Below are 18,373 nucleotides of genomic sequence, written 5' to 3'. Positions count from 1 at the left end.
CAGAGGGGTCACTAGATTCTCAAATTCTGCGTGACATTTTTAACTTCTGCAAGTGCTCAAAAGAGTGAAAGAAGTTTTCCCTATGTGGAGGCCTTTTTCCTCCTTTGCTCACATCCTGAACTATGCTTCTCAAATACATGCTCACCCTCAGCCTTCTGCTCCAGACTCTCTGCTGTCACACCCACCTCAAGAATTTGATTTCTCCCCTCCAATTACTAGATCAAAAACCCAAACCTCTGCCGGTTCTCAGACCATTGCCCCCTTGCTGAGGTAAGAGGTACTGAGGTACCACTCCACTCACTCACTCCTCTCTTCTTATGTCAGTGCCCACAACGGGTCCCACCAGGTCCTATACCAGCTAACCCAAAGCTCAAACAAGCTGAGGAGAGCTCTCAGACCCCTATCCTATATATAATAAAAATGGACTTAAAAGTTGCTTTGTCATCAATGTAAACATGTTACTAAGAATTTAAAGTCCCTCACAGGCTTTTTGGGATACTCATTCCTGTCTTCCCCTCTGCTCTACTTGTTCTACTGCTCAAGTTTTGTTGCTAGAAAATGTCAAACCCCTTTCCCAATATTCTTTAACATGTCTCCATCCTCATTCTCAGATCCATGGAGCTGCTCTCAGCCCTGCCTTCCCAGACATCCCCCTCTATACCAGGCCCACAGAAAAGTCTTAACTAACCTTCTCCAGAAGTCTTCATGATGGCTGACATTAGGACTTTCAGCAAAAGAGTCCATATAAAAGAGTTCACTGTAGATAAACTTCCTCTTTTCCTGTTGCCCTGGTCTACTTGGCAACTGGCTAATAAATTCAGCACTCCTAATCTAGACACACCCTTAGTAGTTTTTCACAAAGTATGTGAAAAAAGGCCTCTGGCCTTGAGCTGGAGCTTCACGGAGATGGCTACATTTCTAAGATAAAGAAGTTACAAACTGGGCTGCATAGAAACAGCTGGCAGGGGAAAAAAAAGAAAGGGAAGCAAAAGCTCTCCCCCACCCAGGTGTCCTTTAAAAGTTGACATGCCCCGAACTGAGAAAAAAACAGAAACAAAAACTGCTTTTTGTGACCTTCTGCAGACTGTGAACTTCTGAGCCCCTTCCCTTACATGTTGGGTACAAAATTCTGAAACTACCTAAACTTGGGTTTCAGGAAATTAATTGATTACAACAGAAGCAGTGCCCTCTGAATCTGGTTGCAACCAAATAAGACTGTTTCTGTGTCTTTGGTGCTATATTAGGTGTCTTGCCTTGTCCATCCCTACAACAGTATAATTCTATATACTTAAACATTGTTTATGTTTTCATAAAATGGTCAACAAATGTGATTAATTGTGTATTGGTGCAGTGGTTTCCGAGAGTGCTCTATGATTATGCAGGTTCATTTGAAGATCAAAGAGGGGGGCATAAAACCCGGTTCCACTGGGATCATATATTCCTCACATTAGCCATTCTATTACGAATAGGAATTGCTGCAGGGTTGGGTACAGGAACTACTGCCCTGGTCCATGGGACACAAAAAATGACACAATTAGAAGCAGCAATAGATCAAAACTTAAAGATTTTAGAAACCTCCATCACAGCTTTGCAGGAATATTTAACCTCTCTCTCTGAAGTTGTTTTACAGAACAGTCGAGGGTTGGACCTCCTCTTCATGAGAGAAGAGGGCCTTTGTGCTGCATTGAGGGAAGAATGTTGTTTTTATTTCAACAATACTGGAGTTGTAAAAAAAAATCTATGAGTAAATTAAAAAGATGCCTTGAAGAGCGTCAACGAGAGAGAGAGGCCCCAAAAGGGTGGTTTGAGTCTTGGATTACACAGTCCCCCTCTTTAACTACGTTTTTATCAACCCTGGCCGGTCCAATAAAAATCCCCATATTATTGCTAACAATAAAACCCTGTTTCTTCAACCATGTAATTTATTTTATCCAAGCTCAAATGGGACAAGTTAAACTTATGGTAATACCCCACTAGCAGACATAGAATGTGACACCCCCCAACGGTCACTTTTATGATTAAAAGTAGCCAGAAGAAGATGTGGGGAATGAAAGGTTGATAAAATATGTACTTGTCACTTCCTGTTTTTCTGTATGCTTAAGAAAAACACTGTTGAAGACTTGCAAACTGTTTGCTAAACTTGTTCCCAGAATGTGCTGTCCCCAACTGCCAAACTGCAGAATGTACTCCCTCATCTGTTTGAATGCAAACCGCCTACTTGCTCTGACCCATCAATAAATTTCCCTCCCTGCCCTCTCCAAGAAAAGTATATAAGCTCTGCTTAAGCTGTTCTCAGGGCTCTCTGCTCTACTCAAGTGAGCTCTGAGCCCCAGCATGCTTGACCCCCAATAAAACCTTTGCTGTTGCATGAGATAGTCTCTTGGTTGTCTCCTCCTTCAACACTTGCCCGACCTTTACTTGGATGACTGAATGTAGAAGAGAACATCCATTCAAAAAGTGATAGGCAGAAGGATTAGAAAGATAGTCAGTAGGTTTAGGAAGAAGAGAGAGTATAGGATTTGGAACAAAAGTTCTTTAGCAATAGGGTTTCGATTAGAGAGTCAATGTAAATGTCAACACAAGTGAAGAGTCAGTCATGTAGGAAAGCAGATATCCTTAGAGACATTATGAAATCAGGATAAGTGTAAAGTCAGTGATAGGATTAGACATTTTCAACAGGGTTGAGTTTGAGTATATAATCTTAGAAAGAAAAAAATATGTACTCACCAATAGGATTGACATTTGAGAGCATTAGCACAGCCCAAGACAGTGTCCAAAATTAGCTCCATTGCCCCTCATTTTCCTACATTCATGGTGGCCTGTACACCCTTTCTGTGTACCAGGAGTGATCAAATAGGCCTGCCCTTAATACTGCTCCACTTCTCCAATTTGAGGCCTACTGAGTGTCGGGTACAGATTCTTTATGTGAATTGGAGAGATGAGTAAAACCAAGCACCTATGGGATAGCCTCTTAATGGCTTTTAAGAACTAATTTGACCCAAAAGATCTCTATCTCACTTGATGGAAATCAGGAACTTATAGAGGAAGGCAAGAGACTTCATCCACAATGACGACTTTTTTTGCCATTTTGGATTTGGTTGCACACATGGGATCTTTCTTTAGATCCTTCAGGTGCTGAGAATCTAAGCCAAAGAATCACACTTGGCAAAGAGGCTGATTCAGACACATCTCTTTCCTAATTAATTAAGAAAAGAGCCACAGATGAAGCCTATTTCTTTCCATTTGAAAACTCTTTTCTTCAGTCTTCACAGAGGAGTGGCCTGAGACTAAGACGTTCCTGACTCTCAGAGCAACAAAACAATATGTAAGCAAATGGCCAAAAGCAGGGTTTCTCCACTGAGACTTTACTGGTCACACTGATATCTGAGTTTTCTGACAGGCTTGCCATTCCCTTCAACTATCTAGTACATGGCCATGTCACAGAGCTTGGAGGTGGTACATAACTTGGAAACAAAATCATGAGCCTATTCTGGAGAGTGGCCAGAATTCATGAAGAAAACAACAAGTTAGGAAGGTAGAAGGTATTGCCCATCGATATGGCAAGCCACAGTCCATTCATAAATTGGGCTGGATGAATGCTGGGAAGCTTTCTACTAGACAGGACACATCCACTGATGCATTCTCTTTTCTAATGTCTACAACCACGGACACAGTGTGATACAGAGAAAAAGAAACACTTCCCTTGTCAAACGACTTACTAGAATTAGTTCGCTCCAAACCAAACAAACCACCTTTCCTACCTAATCTCAGAACATGAGACAAAACCACAAACCCACACCCACACCCACAATGGCACCTCCTCCCCCCAAATAGGTCTGTGACTATCTGGAGTATCCTCTGAATGATGGGCCATACTATGATCCGCGAAATGTCCTGTCCTGTCTCACATCTGGTCTCCTTGGCCAATTCTGTGAAGTTGTCAAGAGCCAGGAGTGAGCCACTACCTGATTTCTCAGAAAAAGCCCCTCTTCCGAGCTTTCCTGACAATTGGCCTCCTCACATTAGTAGGTACCAAGAAAGACTGACTCTGTCCTTGGTAAATCCAAAAAAGTGAGACCACTGGGACTGGGACTGGGACTGGCTCTGGGTGCCTGGCTTCCTGGATCGCAAGTTCAGAGAGTTCCACCACCAAAGAAGTGAGGTGAGGTTACTTTATTCAGGAATGAATGAGATCACTGCCTTTGCAACCACTTTGTCCTATCAGTTGCTTCCATCGGTCCCTTGAGATGGAGGCTGCCCCTACTTCCTGTGACACTTTCACAATTTAGAATGGTATAACAACCATAGGCACCCAGGAACAGCTACCAACACAGGCCTGGTTTGGTCCATCTTCTCTACATTAAGAAGAGATAAGTTGACTCTGACACAACCCTTCATCCTGACCAGGTTGTTTCCCATGGAAGATGACTTTTGCTCTTTCAGGTCTTTCATAGCTGTCTACATCTTCTCCAAGGATGATTTCTGCATGGAGCTTTGAGGTTCTCAGCAGATGGAAGATCTACTACATTTCTGTATTGGAAGACCAACACTGTCCCTGCTCTTCTGTAAACTTAGATTGAAGGAACAGTGTATGGTTAGGGTTAATAACAAGTTCCATTTGGGTTAGGAATCATTCTGCTGGATCATTAATGTAATTGGGAACTTGCAAAATTAATAAAAATATAGAGGTGAAATATATGTTTGAAAAAAGAAATCTAAGTAATATTTGAAGCCCAGAATGTCATTGGGCCCTTGATTGGTATAGTTAACTTTGAATTACGTTCTGCACAGGTTTCTCAGATAAATCGATACACAATGGCATAAGACATTGTACCTTGGATGATTGAATGTAGAAGGGAACATTCAGTCAAAAAGGGATAGTCAGTAGGATTAGGAAGATAGTAGGTTTAGGAAGAAGAGTGAGTATTTGATTTGGAACAACAGTTCTTCAGCAATAAGTTATCAATTAGAGTGTGAATATAAATATCAGCACATGTGAAGAGTCAGTCACAATGATGAACTGTGAAAATATGTAGGAAAGCTGATAGCAATAGAAACATTATGAAATCAGGCAATGTATAAAGTGAGGGATAGAATTAGACATTTTAAATAGGGTTGAGTTTGAATATATAATCTTAAGAAGAAACGAATATGTAGTCACCAATAGGATTGACATTTGAGAGCATTAGGCAACCGGGACATGGATGTTTTTAGTAATCCATGTTTACTTTCCATTTAGGCTTTGGTACAATCGTAAGTGTGAACTTTGCATTTTTTGTCCAGAATATTTCTGTGATTAAATGTATATGCAGATCAGGTGACATGAGTATTCCTTCCACTGTTTCTGGGAGCAATATTTTGAATACGTATAAATTAGTATTGGGGGTACAAAGAGGTGTACACTGTGTCTATGAATATAGAGATAATGAATGAATAGAACATACAGTGAATAAAAATATAACGGGTTTTACTTTAAATAATGGAATGAATTGATATCTGAAAGTATATAAGAAATCTTATATTGGTATACAATCATTCATTTTAAACAGTTATACATCTAATGGTAATATCAGAGTTATAATTTATCATGAAGGGGATGTGAGTTTTGCTTCAAAAGTGATTATGGAAATCGAAAATTATGTGTTTGGAAAGAAGTCTCATGAAAAGACCAGTCAGGAGACAAGGAAGAATACATGTGTCCTGAAGCAGGAAGTGATTGAAAGTGAAACAAATTCCTATAAATTTGCAAACTTGTGGATGAAATATATATCCTAATGTGTGCATAAACTGAAGAAATAGTAATGTACCAGTGTTGAATAAAAATGAACATCGAAATACAAATAATGTCCCATAGGAATCTACATGCATTGATGTTAAACTGGGTCAGTAACTGTATAAATATTAAGATATGTATGCACCATTCACTGATGTTACTTTCAGTACTAGGGTTATTATTATTTTTAAATTTAAATTTTTATTTTTTTATCATTATTATTTTTTTAAAAAAAATATTTCTTTCTTTATTTTCTATTTTTTTCTTTTGTCTTTTCATTTCTTTTCAATTTTCTTTTCTCCCTTTCTTGAATTCTACCTGCCTACTCTCATTCTCTTTAGTGACTTCTTTTTTTCCTTCTAATATCTTTCCTTCCAAGAATGAAATAAATTTATAAGAGTAAACAGTAACTCCGCAGTCAAACAAAACAAGAAGTAACAAGAGAAGCATAAACAAGCAAGAAAGACAAGGAGTACAAACAATGAAGGACAGCCTAAATATTCAGAAGGACCTAGAGTCTTCAGAAAAATGGTCATATAAAGAACTCTAGGAATACCTTAGACAGATGGAATGGAACCTTAAAGATGATACAAGACAGCAAATCCAAACAGTGAAAGAACACATTGAAAATGAATTACATAAACAGATAAAAAAGAAGATAAGCATCTTTCTCAGGAGATAGAGATTATAAAAAAATCAAACAATCATTCTAGAAATGAAGGAAACGATAAACCAAATTAAAAACTCAACTGAGAGTATCATTAAAAGTGTGGAGCAAGTAGAAGCCAGAACGTCAGATAATGAAGACATAATATATCATCTTGAAAAGAGTCTAGCCAACTCAGAAAGGCTGATAAAAAATCACGAGAAAAACATCCAAGAGATATGGGATAACATAAAAAAAAAAAAAAACCCTTATGAGTCATCGGGATAGAGGAAGGTACAGAGATTCAAACCAAGGGAATGAGTAACCTGCTGAATGAAATAATTACAGATAACTTTGCAGAAATAAAAAAGGAAACGGATATACAAATTGTAGATGCATAGAGGACTCCGAGCACACAAAATCACAGTAGACCAACGCCAAGACACATTGTTATGAAGATATCCAATATACAGAACAAAGAGAAAATATTAAAAGCTACAAGAAAAAGAAGGCAAATTACATTCAGGGGTAAACCAATACGGTTAACAAGAGATATTTCATCACAGACGATGAAAGCGAGAAGATCCTGGAACAACGTATTTCTAACACTGAAAGACAATGGATGCCAACCAAGAATTCTGTATCCAGCAAAATTAAGCTTCAGGTACACAACAAAATAAAAATCTTTCATGATAAATAAAAGCTAAAAGAATTTGCAGCCAGAAAACCAGCATTGCAAAGCCTCTTGAGCAAAACACTACCCAAGGAAGAAATAAAAAACAACAACCAAAATCATCAGTGGGATGTGCCTCGGTAATGACAGAGGGGGGGGAATCTAATTATGGAGAAACAATCTAAATTTAAAAAAAGATAAATAATCAAACATGGCTGGCAGTACAAACCATACATCAGAAGAAACTCTAAACATTAATGGCTTAAACTCTCCAATAAAGCAATATACGCTACTAACGTGGATTAAAAAAACAAATCCAACAATATGCTGCCTCCAGGAGACACATCTGACGGGAAAAGACATACACAGGCTGAAGGTGAAAGGTTGGGAAAAAATATACCACACACAGCCCTCGCAAACAAGCAGGGGTGGCCATCCTCATATCGAATAAAATCGACTTCAAGACTAAGTTAATCCAAAGAGATAAGGAAGGACATTATATACTGTTAAAAGGAACCATTCACCAACAACATATAACAATTATCAATATTTATGCACCAAATAATGGTGCTGCAATGTTCAAAAAACAAATTCTCCTCAAGTTCAAGAATCAAATAGACCACAACACAATAATCATGGGTGACTTCAACACACCTCTCTCACCATTGGACAGATCCTCCAAACAAATGTTGAGTAAAGAAATTATAGATCTCAATATCACAATCAATAACCTCGACTTAACTAACATATATAGAATATATCAACCATTATCAAGTGGATATACTTTTTTCTTAGCAGCACATGGATCCTTCTCAAAAATAGACCATATATTTGGCCATAGGGCAACCCTCAGTAAAGATAAAGGGGTGGAGAGAATACCATGCATTTTATCTGATCAAAATGGAATGAAACTGGAAATCAATGATAAAAGAAGGAAGGAAAAATCCTATATCACATGGAAAATGAACAATATGTTACTGAATGATTAAGGGGTTACAGACATAAAGTTTTTCTGACATCAAGGAGGAAATAAAAAAATTCTTAGAGATAAATGAAAATACAGACACAATTTATCGGAATCTATGGGCACAATGAAAGCACTTTTAAGAGGGAAATTCATCGCCTGGAGGTCATTCCTCAAAAAAAAAAAAAAAAAAAAAAAAAAAAGAAAAACCAACAAATTAATGAGCTCACACTTTATCTCAAAGCCCTAGAAAAGGAAGAACAAAACAACAGCAAATGCAGCAGAAGGCAAGAAATAATTAAAATCAGAGCGGAAATCAATGAAATTGAAACAAAAGAATCTATTTAAAAAATTAACAAAACTAAAAGTTGGTCCTTCGAAATAATAAACAAGATTGACAGACCCTTAGCCATGCTAACAAAGAGAAGAAGAGAGAGAACTCAGATTACTCACATACAGGATGAAAAAGGCAATATCACAACAGATGCTACAGAAATACAGAAGAAAATTAGAAATTATTTTTAAAACCTATATTCCAATGAATTAGAAGATAGTGAAGACATCGATAAATTTCTTAATACATATGACTTGCCCAGATTGAGTCAGGTGGAGACACACAATTCGAACAGACCAATATCAGTGGATGAAATAGAAGAAGCAATCAAAAGACTACCAACCAAGAAAAGCCCAGGACCGGATGGGTATACAGCGGACTTTTACAAAACCTTTAAAGAAGAATTAATACCAATACTTTTCAAGTTATTTCAGGAAATAGAAAAAGAGGTAGCTCTTTCAAATTCATTCTATGAGGCCAACATCAGGTTGATTCCGAAACCAGACAAGACACGTCAAAGAAAGAAAACTACAGACCAATATCCCTGATGAAACTAGATGAAAAAATCCTCAATTAAATTCTAGGGAATCGGATACAAAGGCACATCAAAAAAAATTGTGCACCATGATCAAGTAGGATTCATCCCTGGGATGCAAGGATGGTTCAATATATGGACATCAATAAATGTTATACACCACATCAATAGACTTAAAGATAAGAACCATATGATCATCTCAATAGACACAGAAAAAGCATTCAACAAAGTACAGCATTCCTTTATGTTCAAAACATTAGAAAAAATAGGGACAACAGGAAATTACCTTGACATTGTAAAAGCTATCTATGCTAAGCCTCAGGCTAGCATCATTCTGAATGGAGAAAAATTGAAGGCATTACACTAAAATCTGGAACAAGACAGGGATGTCCTCTCTCACCACTTCTATTAAATATAGTTCTTGAAACACTGGCCAGAGCAATAAGACAGACGAAAGAAATAAAAGGCGTAAAAATTGGAAAAGAAGAACTTAAATTATCACTATTTGCGGATGACATGATTTTATACCTAGAAGACCCAAAAGGGTCTACAAAAAACTACTAGAACTAATAAATTAATTAAGCAAAGTGGCAGGATATAAAATCAACAAGCATAAATCAAAGGCATTCTTGTATATCAGCAACAAAACTTCTAAAATGAAAATGAGGAAAAACACTCCATTCACAATATCGTCAAAAAAAAAAAAAATACTTGGGAATCAACCTAACAAAAGAGGTGAAATATTTACACAATGAAAACTACAGAACCCTAAAGGGAGAAATAGAAGAAGATCTTAGAAGATGGAAAAATATACCCTGTTCATGGATAGGCAGAACTAACATCATCAAAATGGCAATATTACCTAATGTTCTATATAGGTTTAATGCAATGCCAATTAAAATCCAAAAGGCATTGCTTGTAGAAATAGATAAGGCAATCATGAAATTCATATGGAAAAATAAAAGACCCAGAATAGGAAAAGCAATTCAAAGCAGGAAGTGTGAATCAGGTGGTATAGCAATACCAGATTTCAAACTATATTACAGAGCAATAGTAACAAAGACAGGATGGTACTGGTACCAAACCCGGCGGGTGGACCAATGGTACAGAATAGAAGACACAGAGACCAATCCACAAAGTTACAACTATCATATATTTGATAAAGTGGCTAATAGCATGCAATGGAGGAAGGATAGCATCTTCAACAAACGGTGTTGGGAAAATGGGAAATCCGTATGCAAGAAAATGAAGCTGAACCCCCCTCCTCTCACCATGCACAAAAGTTAACTCAAAATGGATCAAGGACCTTAATATAAAATCAGAGACTCTGCGTCTGATAGAAAAAAAGTTGGCTACGATCTACATATAGTGGGGTCGGGCTCCAAATTCCTAAATAAGATACCCATAGCACAAGAGTTAATAACAAGAATCAACAAATGGGACTTACTTAAACTAAAAAGTTTTTTCACAGCAAGAGAAACAATAAGAGAGGTAAATAGGGAGCCTACATCATGGGAACTAATCTTTACTCCTCACACTTCAGATAGAGCACTAATATCCAGAATATACAAAGAAATCAAAAAATTAGACAATAAGATAACCAATTACCCAATCAACAAATGGGCCAAGGACCTGAACAGACACTTCTCAGAGGAGGACATACAATCAATCAACAAGTACATGAAAAAATGCTCACCATCTCTAGCAGACAGAGAAATGCAAATCAAAACCACCCTAAGATACCATCTCACTCCAGTAAGATTGGCAGCCATTATGAATTCAAACAACAACAAGTGCTGGCGAGGATGTGGAGAAAAGGGTTCTCTTGTACATTGCTGGTGACAGCAAATTGGTGCGGCCAATTTGGAAAGCAGTATGGAGAATCCTGGGAAAACTGGGAATGGAACCACCATTTGATCCAGCTATTGCTCTTCTCGGACTATTCCCTGAAGACATTAAAAGAGCATATTACAGGGATACTGCCACATCAATGTTCATAGCAGCGCAATTCACAATAGCTAGACTGTGGAACCAACCCAGATGTCCTTCAATGGATGAATGGATTACAAAAATGTGGCATCTATACACCATGGAGTATTACGCCGCACTACAAAATAAAAAAATCATGGAATTTCCAGGGAAATGGACGGCACTTGAGCAGATTATGCTTAGTGAAGCTAGCCAATGCCTAAAAAACAAATACCAAATGTCTTCTTTGATATAATGAGAGCAACCAAGAATTGAGCAGGGAGGAAGAGCAGGAAGAAAAGATTAACATTAAACAGAGACATGAGGTGGGAGGAAAAGGGAGAGAAAAAGGGAATTGCATGGAAACAAAGGGAGACCCTTATTTTTATACTAAATTACATATAAGAGGTTGTGAGTGGAATGGAAAAATAAACAAGCTGAGAAATGAATTACAGTAGATGGGATAGAGAGAGAAGATGGGAGGGGACGGGAGGGGGGATAGTAGAGGATAGGAAAGGGAGTAGAATACAACAGTAACTAATAGGGCATTATGTAAAAATGTGGATGTGTAACCCATGTGATTATGCAATCTGTACTTGGGGTTAAAAAGGGAGTTCATAACTCACTTGAAGCTAATGTACGCTAATGTATAAAATATGATATGTCAAGCAAGAGCTTTGTAAGGTTTTGAAAAACCAATTAAAAAAAGAAAAAAAAAAGAAAAAATTAACAAAACTAAAAGTTGGTTCTTTGAAAAAATAAATAAGATCGACAGACCCTTGGCCATGCTAATGAAGAGAAAAAGAGACGGAACACAGATTATTAACATACGGGATGAAAAAGCCAATATCACAACAGATTCTACCAAAATACAGAAGACAATTAGAAGTCATTTTTAAAACCTATATTCCAATAAAATATAAAATAGTGAAGACATCGATAAATTTCTTAAGACATATGATTTGCCCAGACTGAGTCAGGAGGATACACACATTTTAAACAGACCAATATCAATGGATGAAATAGAAGAAGCAATCAAAAGACTACCAACCAAGAAAAGCCCAGGACCGGATGAGTATACAGCAGAGTTTTACAAAACCTTTAAAGAAGAATTAATACCAATACTTTTCAAGTTATTTCAGGAAATAGAAAAAGAGGGAGCTCTTCCAAATTCATTCTATAAGGCCAACATCACCCTTATTCCAAAACCAGACAAAGACACCTCAACGAAAGAAAACTTCAAACCAATATCTCTGATGAACCTAGATGCAAAAATCCTCAATAAAATTCTGGCGAATCGAATACAAAGGCACACCAAAAAAATTGTGCACTAAGATCAAGTAGGCTTCATCCCTCAGATGCAAAAATGTTTCAATATATGGAAATCAATAAATGTTATTCGCCACATCAATAGACTTAAAGATAAGACCCATATGATCATCTCAATAGACACAGAAAAAGCATTCGACAAAGTACAGCATCCCTTTATGTTCAAAACATTAGAAAAATTTGGGATAACAGAAACTTACCTCAACATTGTAAAAGCTATCTATGTTAAGCCTCAGGCTAATTTTCTGAATCGAGAAAAATTCAATGCATCCTCTCTAAAATCTGGAACAAGACAGGGATGCACTCTATCACCACTTCTATTCAATATAGTTCTCAAAACACTGCCAGAGCAATTTAGACAGACAAAAGAAATCAAAAGCATAAAAATAGGAAAAGAAGAACTTAAATTATAACTATTTGCTGGTGACATGATTCTATACATAGAAAACCCAAAAGGGTCTACAAAAAATTACTAGAACTAATAAATGAATTCAGCAAAGTAGCAGGATATAAAATCAACACGCATAAATCAAAGGCATTTCTGTATATCAGCGACAAATCTTCTGAAATGGAAATAACCCTTCTGAAAAACAGTCCATACAAAACATCTCACAAAACTCAGATATCCGTGTGACCAGTAAAGAATTATATATCAGTGACAAATCCTCTGAAAGGGAAATGAGGACAACCACTCCATTCACAATATCTTCAAAAAAAAAAATACTTGGGAATCAACCTAACAAAAGAGGTGAAAGACTTATACAATGAAAAGTACAGAACCCTAAAGAGAGAAATAGAAGATCTTAGAAGATGAAAATATATACTCTGTTCATGGATAGGCAGAACTATCTTCATCAAAATGGCGATATTATCATAAGTTCTCTATAGTTTTAATGCAATGCCAATCAAAATCCCAATGGCATTTCTTGTAGAAATAGATAAACCAATCATGAAATTCATATGGAAAAATAAAAGACCCCAAAATACAAAAGCAATTCTAAGCAGGACGTGTTAATCAGGCAGTATAGTGATACCAGATTTCAAACTATATTACAGAGCAAAAGTAACAAAAACAGCATGGTACTGGTACCAAAAGAGGCGGGTAGACCAATGGTACAGAATACAGGACACAAGAGACTAATCCACAAAGCTACAACTATGTTATATTTGATACAGGAGCTAAAAGCATGCAATGGAGGATGGATAGCATCTTCAACAAATGGTGTTGGGTAAACTGGAAATCCATCTGCAAACAAATGAAACTGAATCCCCTCCTCTCACAATGCACAAGAGTTTACTCAAAGTGGATCAAGGAGCTAGATATCGAATCAGAGACTCTGCATCTGTTAGAAGAAAAACTGGCTCCGATTTACATATTGTTGGGTCGGGCTCCAAATTCCTTAATAGGACACCCATAGCACAAGAGTTAATAACAAGAATCAACAAATGGGACTTACTTAAACTGAATTATTTTTTTCTTAGCAAGAGAAACAATAAGAGAGGTAAATAGGGAGCCTACATCATGGGAACAAATTTTTACTCCTCACACTTCAGATAGAGAGAGACCTAATATCCAGAGTATACAAAGAACTCAAAAAATTAGACAATAAAATAACAAATAACCCAATCAACAAATGGGCCAAGGACCTAAACTGACACTTCTCAGAGGAGGACATACAATCAATCAATAAGTACATGAAAAAATTCTCACCATCTCTAGCAGTCAGAGAAATGCAAATCAAAACCACCCTACGATACCATCTCACTCCAGTAAGATTGGTAGCCATTATGAAGCCAAACAACAACAAGTTCTGGTGAGGATGTGGGGAAAAGGTTACTCTTGTGCATTGCTGGTGGGACTGCAAACTGGTGCACCCAATTTGGAAAGCAGTATGGAGAATCCTGGGAGAGCCGGGAATGGAACCACCATTTTATCCAGCTATTGCCCTTCTCAGACTATTCCCTGAAGACCTGAAAAGAGCGTATTACAGGGATACTGCGACATCCATGTTCATTGCAGCAGAATTCACAATTGCTGGACTGAGGAACCAACCCAGATGCTCTACAATAGATGAATGGATAAAAAAAAATGTGACATTTTTACACCAAGGAGTATTACTCAGCACTAAAAAATGACAAAATCATGGAATTTGCAGGGAAATGGATTGCACTAGAGCAGATTATTCTTAGTGAAGCTAGCCAATCACTAAAAAAAACAAATACCAAATGCCTTATTTGATATAATGAGAGCAACTGAGAACAGAGCAGGAAGGAAGAGCATGAAGAAAAGATTAACATTAAACAGAGACTTGAGTTGGGGGGGAAGGGAGAGAAAAGGGAAAATGCATGGTAATCGAGGGAGACCCTCATTGTTACACAAAATTACATATAAGAGATTGTGAGGGGAATGGGAAAATAAACAAGGAGAGAAATGAATTACAGTAGATGGGGGAGAGAGAGAATATGGGAGGGGATGGGACGGGGGATAGTAGATGATAGGAAAGGTAGCAGAATACAAAAGTTACTAATAAGGCATTATGCAAAATGTGGATGTGTAACCGATGTGATTCTACAATCCGTATTTGGGGTAAAAATGGGAGTTCATAACCCAATTGAATCTAATGTATGAAATATGATATGTCAAGAGCTTTGTAAGGTTTGAAAAACCAACTAAAAAAATACAATAAAATAAACTGAAATAAAATAATTGAAAAAAAACACATGGAGAACTATTTCAACACAAAGTTGACTAGATTAATAACTGCTACCTTATATAATGCAAAATGCAAGTGCAACTATACACCATGCCTCCTCTGAAATGCTTGTAATTGTATTCTGTTTGGGTTGTTTTTCTCGATCACATGTGGATTAGTAGTCAGAGTCTAGTAGGGTATTGGTTAGTGTCAGGGATTTTTGTATTTCAAATGGAAAATTGGAAAATGAACCCAATGTGTGTGCAAATATGTGCTACACAAAAATTTTCCCACTCTCATCCAGAACAATGCCTTGAAATTACCCTCGCCCCAAGTAATATATCTTTAGAGGTGAAGAGTTAGAAAATCTAGGAATAAATATCTGGAATAGAATATGCTCAAAAGTTTAAAACCTTGGAGGTGGTAGAGTACTTTCCAAAAGTAAGGGACACGGTAAACACTCCACAAACATGGAGCTTTGCTGGCCTAAATACTTCTTGAGAAACTGCCTCTGAGTTTGGGCACTTGAAATATATGTGTTGTCAGGAGCTTTAGCTTCCTTTGTAATGAGACCATCAAAGCTGGGTCAGCATCTATGTGACCTGGAGGACATGGTTTAATATTTTCCAATGAACATGAGGTAGCAGTGTTGAGTTCAATCTTTGTAGGTAAACTGGGGCCACTGACGGCCATGTGTATCCCCGTGGGAATTCTGAAGCCATTTGGTCATCCTCCACATTTTATGGGGTTTCTTCCTGCTGCACAGGTAGTTTGGTATTTGCTTCTAGAAATACAAGGAAGTCAACTGAAACACAGTGCTGGAGGGAGTTCTTTCACGTGTGGTGGGTCAGGGTCTGCAGGAGAATGCACCAACCAAGGTTCTATCCCTCATAGCTTGCCCTTTGACCATAGCAACCTGATTCTGAACATTGCCCTGAAACCTCTCCATATAACAAGATGCCATTACATATAAGGGTCTGATGGCTGCACTTTGTCAGCCAAAAGCCATTTGGAAGACAATGGCTGATGTACATGGCCCAACCACAGATGTTCCATCATACACCTGCCAACGACGGCTATAGGCCCACTACTCACCAGCCTCCAACATACTGGCTTCTCGGTTCTACACCATTTTCTTGAAACCCTGTCAATCAAGGCAGTGACTGGTATACTCATAATCAGCAACAGGATATTCAAAGGTTCTCCAGTGCCACCTCTTCATGAAAATTTTTAAAAATTTCATGGTATTTATCAAGCCATATTTCAAGGATGAAGTTGGAGGCAATGTGGGTTTCAGTGCATTCAGGAACAATTAAATGTTGAGGATGCTCATTTCACTGAAAGCTCTGGAGATCTCTCAGAGGGAAGTTTTCCCAAAGAGTAGCCAAAAGGTCACATGAAGCAAGGTGCATTGAGGTCTACGATGTGAGGTACATGTGTGTTTTGACTCTCAAATATGGCTGCCAAGTCCTTCAAAATAAAATCATGTGATATCCTGGCTGAGATTCCCAGTGCTCTGTGAAAAGCCACCCTGGGCCTAGATCTCAGTTTCCAAGTGCGAATCTCATGCTTGGCCTCCTAAAATCCGAACAAAATTCATGGCAATACTTTCCTGAGGTCAGTTCCAGAACTCAGTCTCTACGGGGAATCACACTAGAGTTCAAGCCCAGGTGGACCCAGTCATCTCTTCCAACTGACACACAAATGACCACTATTAAAATCAAAACACTCCCACATGACCCTCATCTTCTTCCATTTAGACACTCAACATAACTTCTGGCTGGAGGTTTCCATGAGGGGCTCAGCCAAAGACAGTGTCCAAAATAATCTCCCTTGCCCCTCAATTGCCTAAATTCAGGGTGGCCTGGACATCCTTTCTGTGAACCAGGAGTGATCAAATAGGCCTGCCATTAATACTGCTCCACTTCTCCAATTTGAGGCCTATTGACTATGGGTTTTAGATTCTTTATGTGACTTGGAGTCATGAGAAAACCCAAGCACCGATGGGCTAGCCTCTGCAGGACATTGAGGAACTCATTTGACCCAAAGGATCCCTATTCTCACTTGATGGAGGTTAGGAAACTTACAGAGGAATGCGAGGGACTTCATCGACAAAGACTGCTCTTATGGCCAATTTCGTTTTGGATGTACACATGGAATCTTTCTTTAGATCCATCAGGTGCTGAGACTCTAAGCCAAAGCCTCACGCAGGGCCAAGATTCTGAATAAGACACATCCTTTTCAAAGCAATTAAGCAAAAAGCCACAGGTGATGCCCATTCAATTCCATTTGAAAACTCTTTTCTTCAGGCTTAACAAAGGGGTGGCTTGAGGCAAAGACCTTCCTGACATTCAGGGCAACAGAAAAATAGGTAAGCAGAAGGCACAAATCAGGGTTTCTCCATTAAGACTTTCCGGGTCCAAGTGATTTCTGAGGTTTCTGAGATGCTTGCCATTTCCTTCAGCTATCCAGTACATGGCCATTTCACAGAGCTTGGAGGTGGTACATAACTTGGACACAAAACCATGAGCCTATTCTGGAGAGTGGCCAGAATTCAGGAAGAAAACAGGAACTTAGGAAAATAGCAGGTGTAGCCCATCGATAAGGGAAGTCGCAGTCCATTCATAATTTGGGCAGGATGAATGCTGGGAAGCTTTCTACTAGACAGGAAACATCCATTGATGAATTCTCTTTTCTAATGTCTACAACCACGGACACAGTGGGATATACAGACATAGAAACACTCGCCTTGTCAAAGGACTTACTAGAAAAGGTTCACTAAATCCAAAAAAACCGCCTTTCCTACCTATTCTCAGAACAAGGGAAAATCATAAAACTACACCCAGACCCACAAAGGCACCTCCTTACCCCTAGTAATTCTGAGAATATCTGGAGTGTCCTCTGACTTGTGGGCCATAGTATGTTCCATCAAAATGGCATGCCCTGTCTCAGATCTGTTCTACTTAGCCAACTCTGTGAAGTTGTCAGGAGCCAGCAGTGAGCAACTACCTTGTTTCCCAGGAAAGGCCCCTCTTAAGAACTCTCTTGGCATTTTGCCATCCTCACATCAGTAGGTACCAAGAAAGACTGATTCTGTCTTTGGTAAATACAAACAAGTGAGAACACTGGGACTGAGACTGGGACTGGCTCTGGGTGCCTGCCTTCCTGGATCCCAAGTTCAAGAGTTCCATCAACAAGGAAGTGAGGTGAGGTCACTTCCTTCAGGAAATGAATGAGGTCACTGCCTTGGAAACCACTTTGTCCTAACAGTTGCTTCCAAGGGTCCCATGAGATGCAGGCTGCCCCTACTACCTGTTACAGTTTTACAAGTTAGAATGGTATATCAACCATAGGCACCCGGGAACAACTCTCCACACAGGCCTGGTTTGTTCCATCTTCTCTACATTAAGAAGAGAGAGGCTGATTCAGACACATCCCTTCATCCTGACCAGGTTGTT

The sequence above is a fragment of the Callospermophilus lateralis genome, unplaced genomic scaffold, assembly GCF_048772815.1.
Source record: "Callospermophilus lateralis isolate mCalLat2 unplaced genomic scaffold, mCalLat2.hap1 Scaffold_1808, whole genome shotgun sequence".
Classification (NCBI taxonomy): domain Eukaryota; kingdom Metazoa; phylum Chordata; class Mammalia; order Rodentia; family Sciuridae; genus Callospermophilus; species Callospermophilus lateralis.
Note: the sequence above shows the minus strand (reverse complement) of the source record.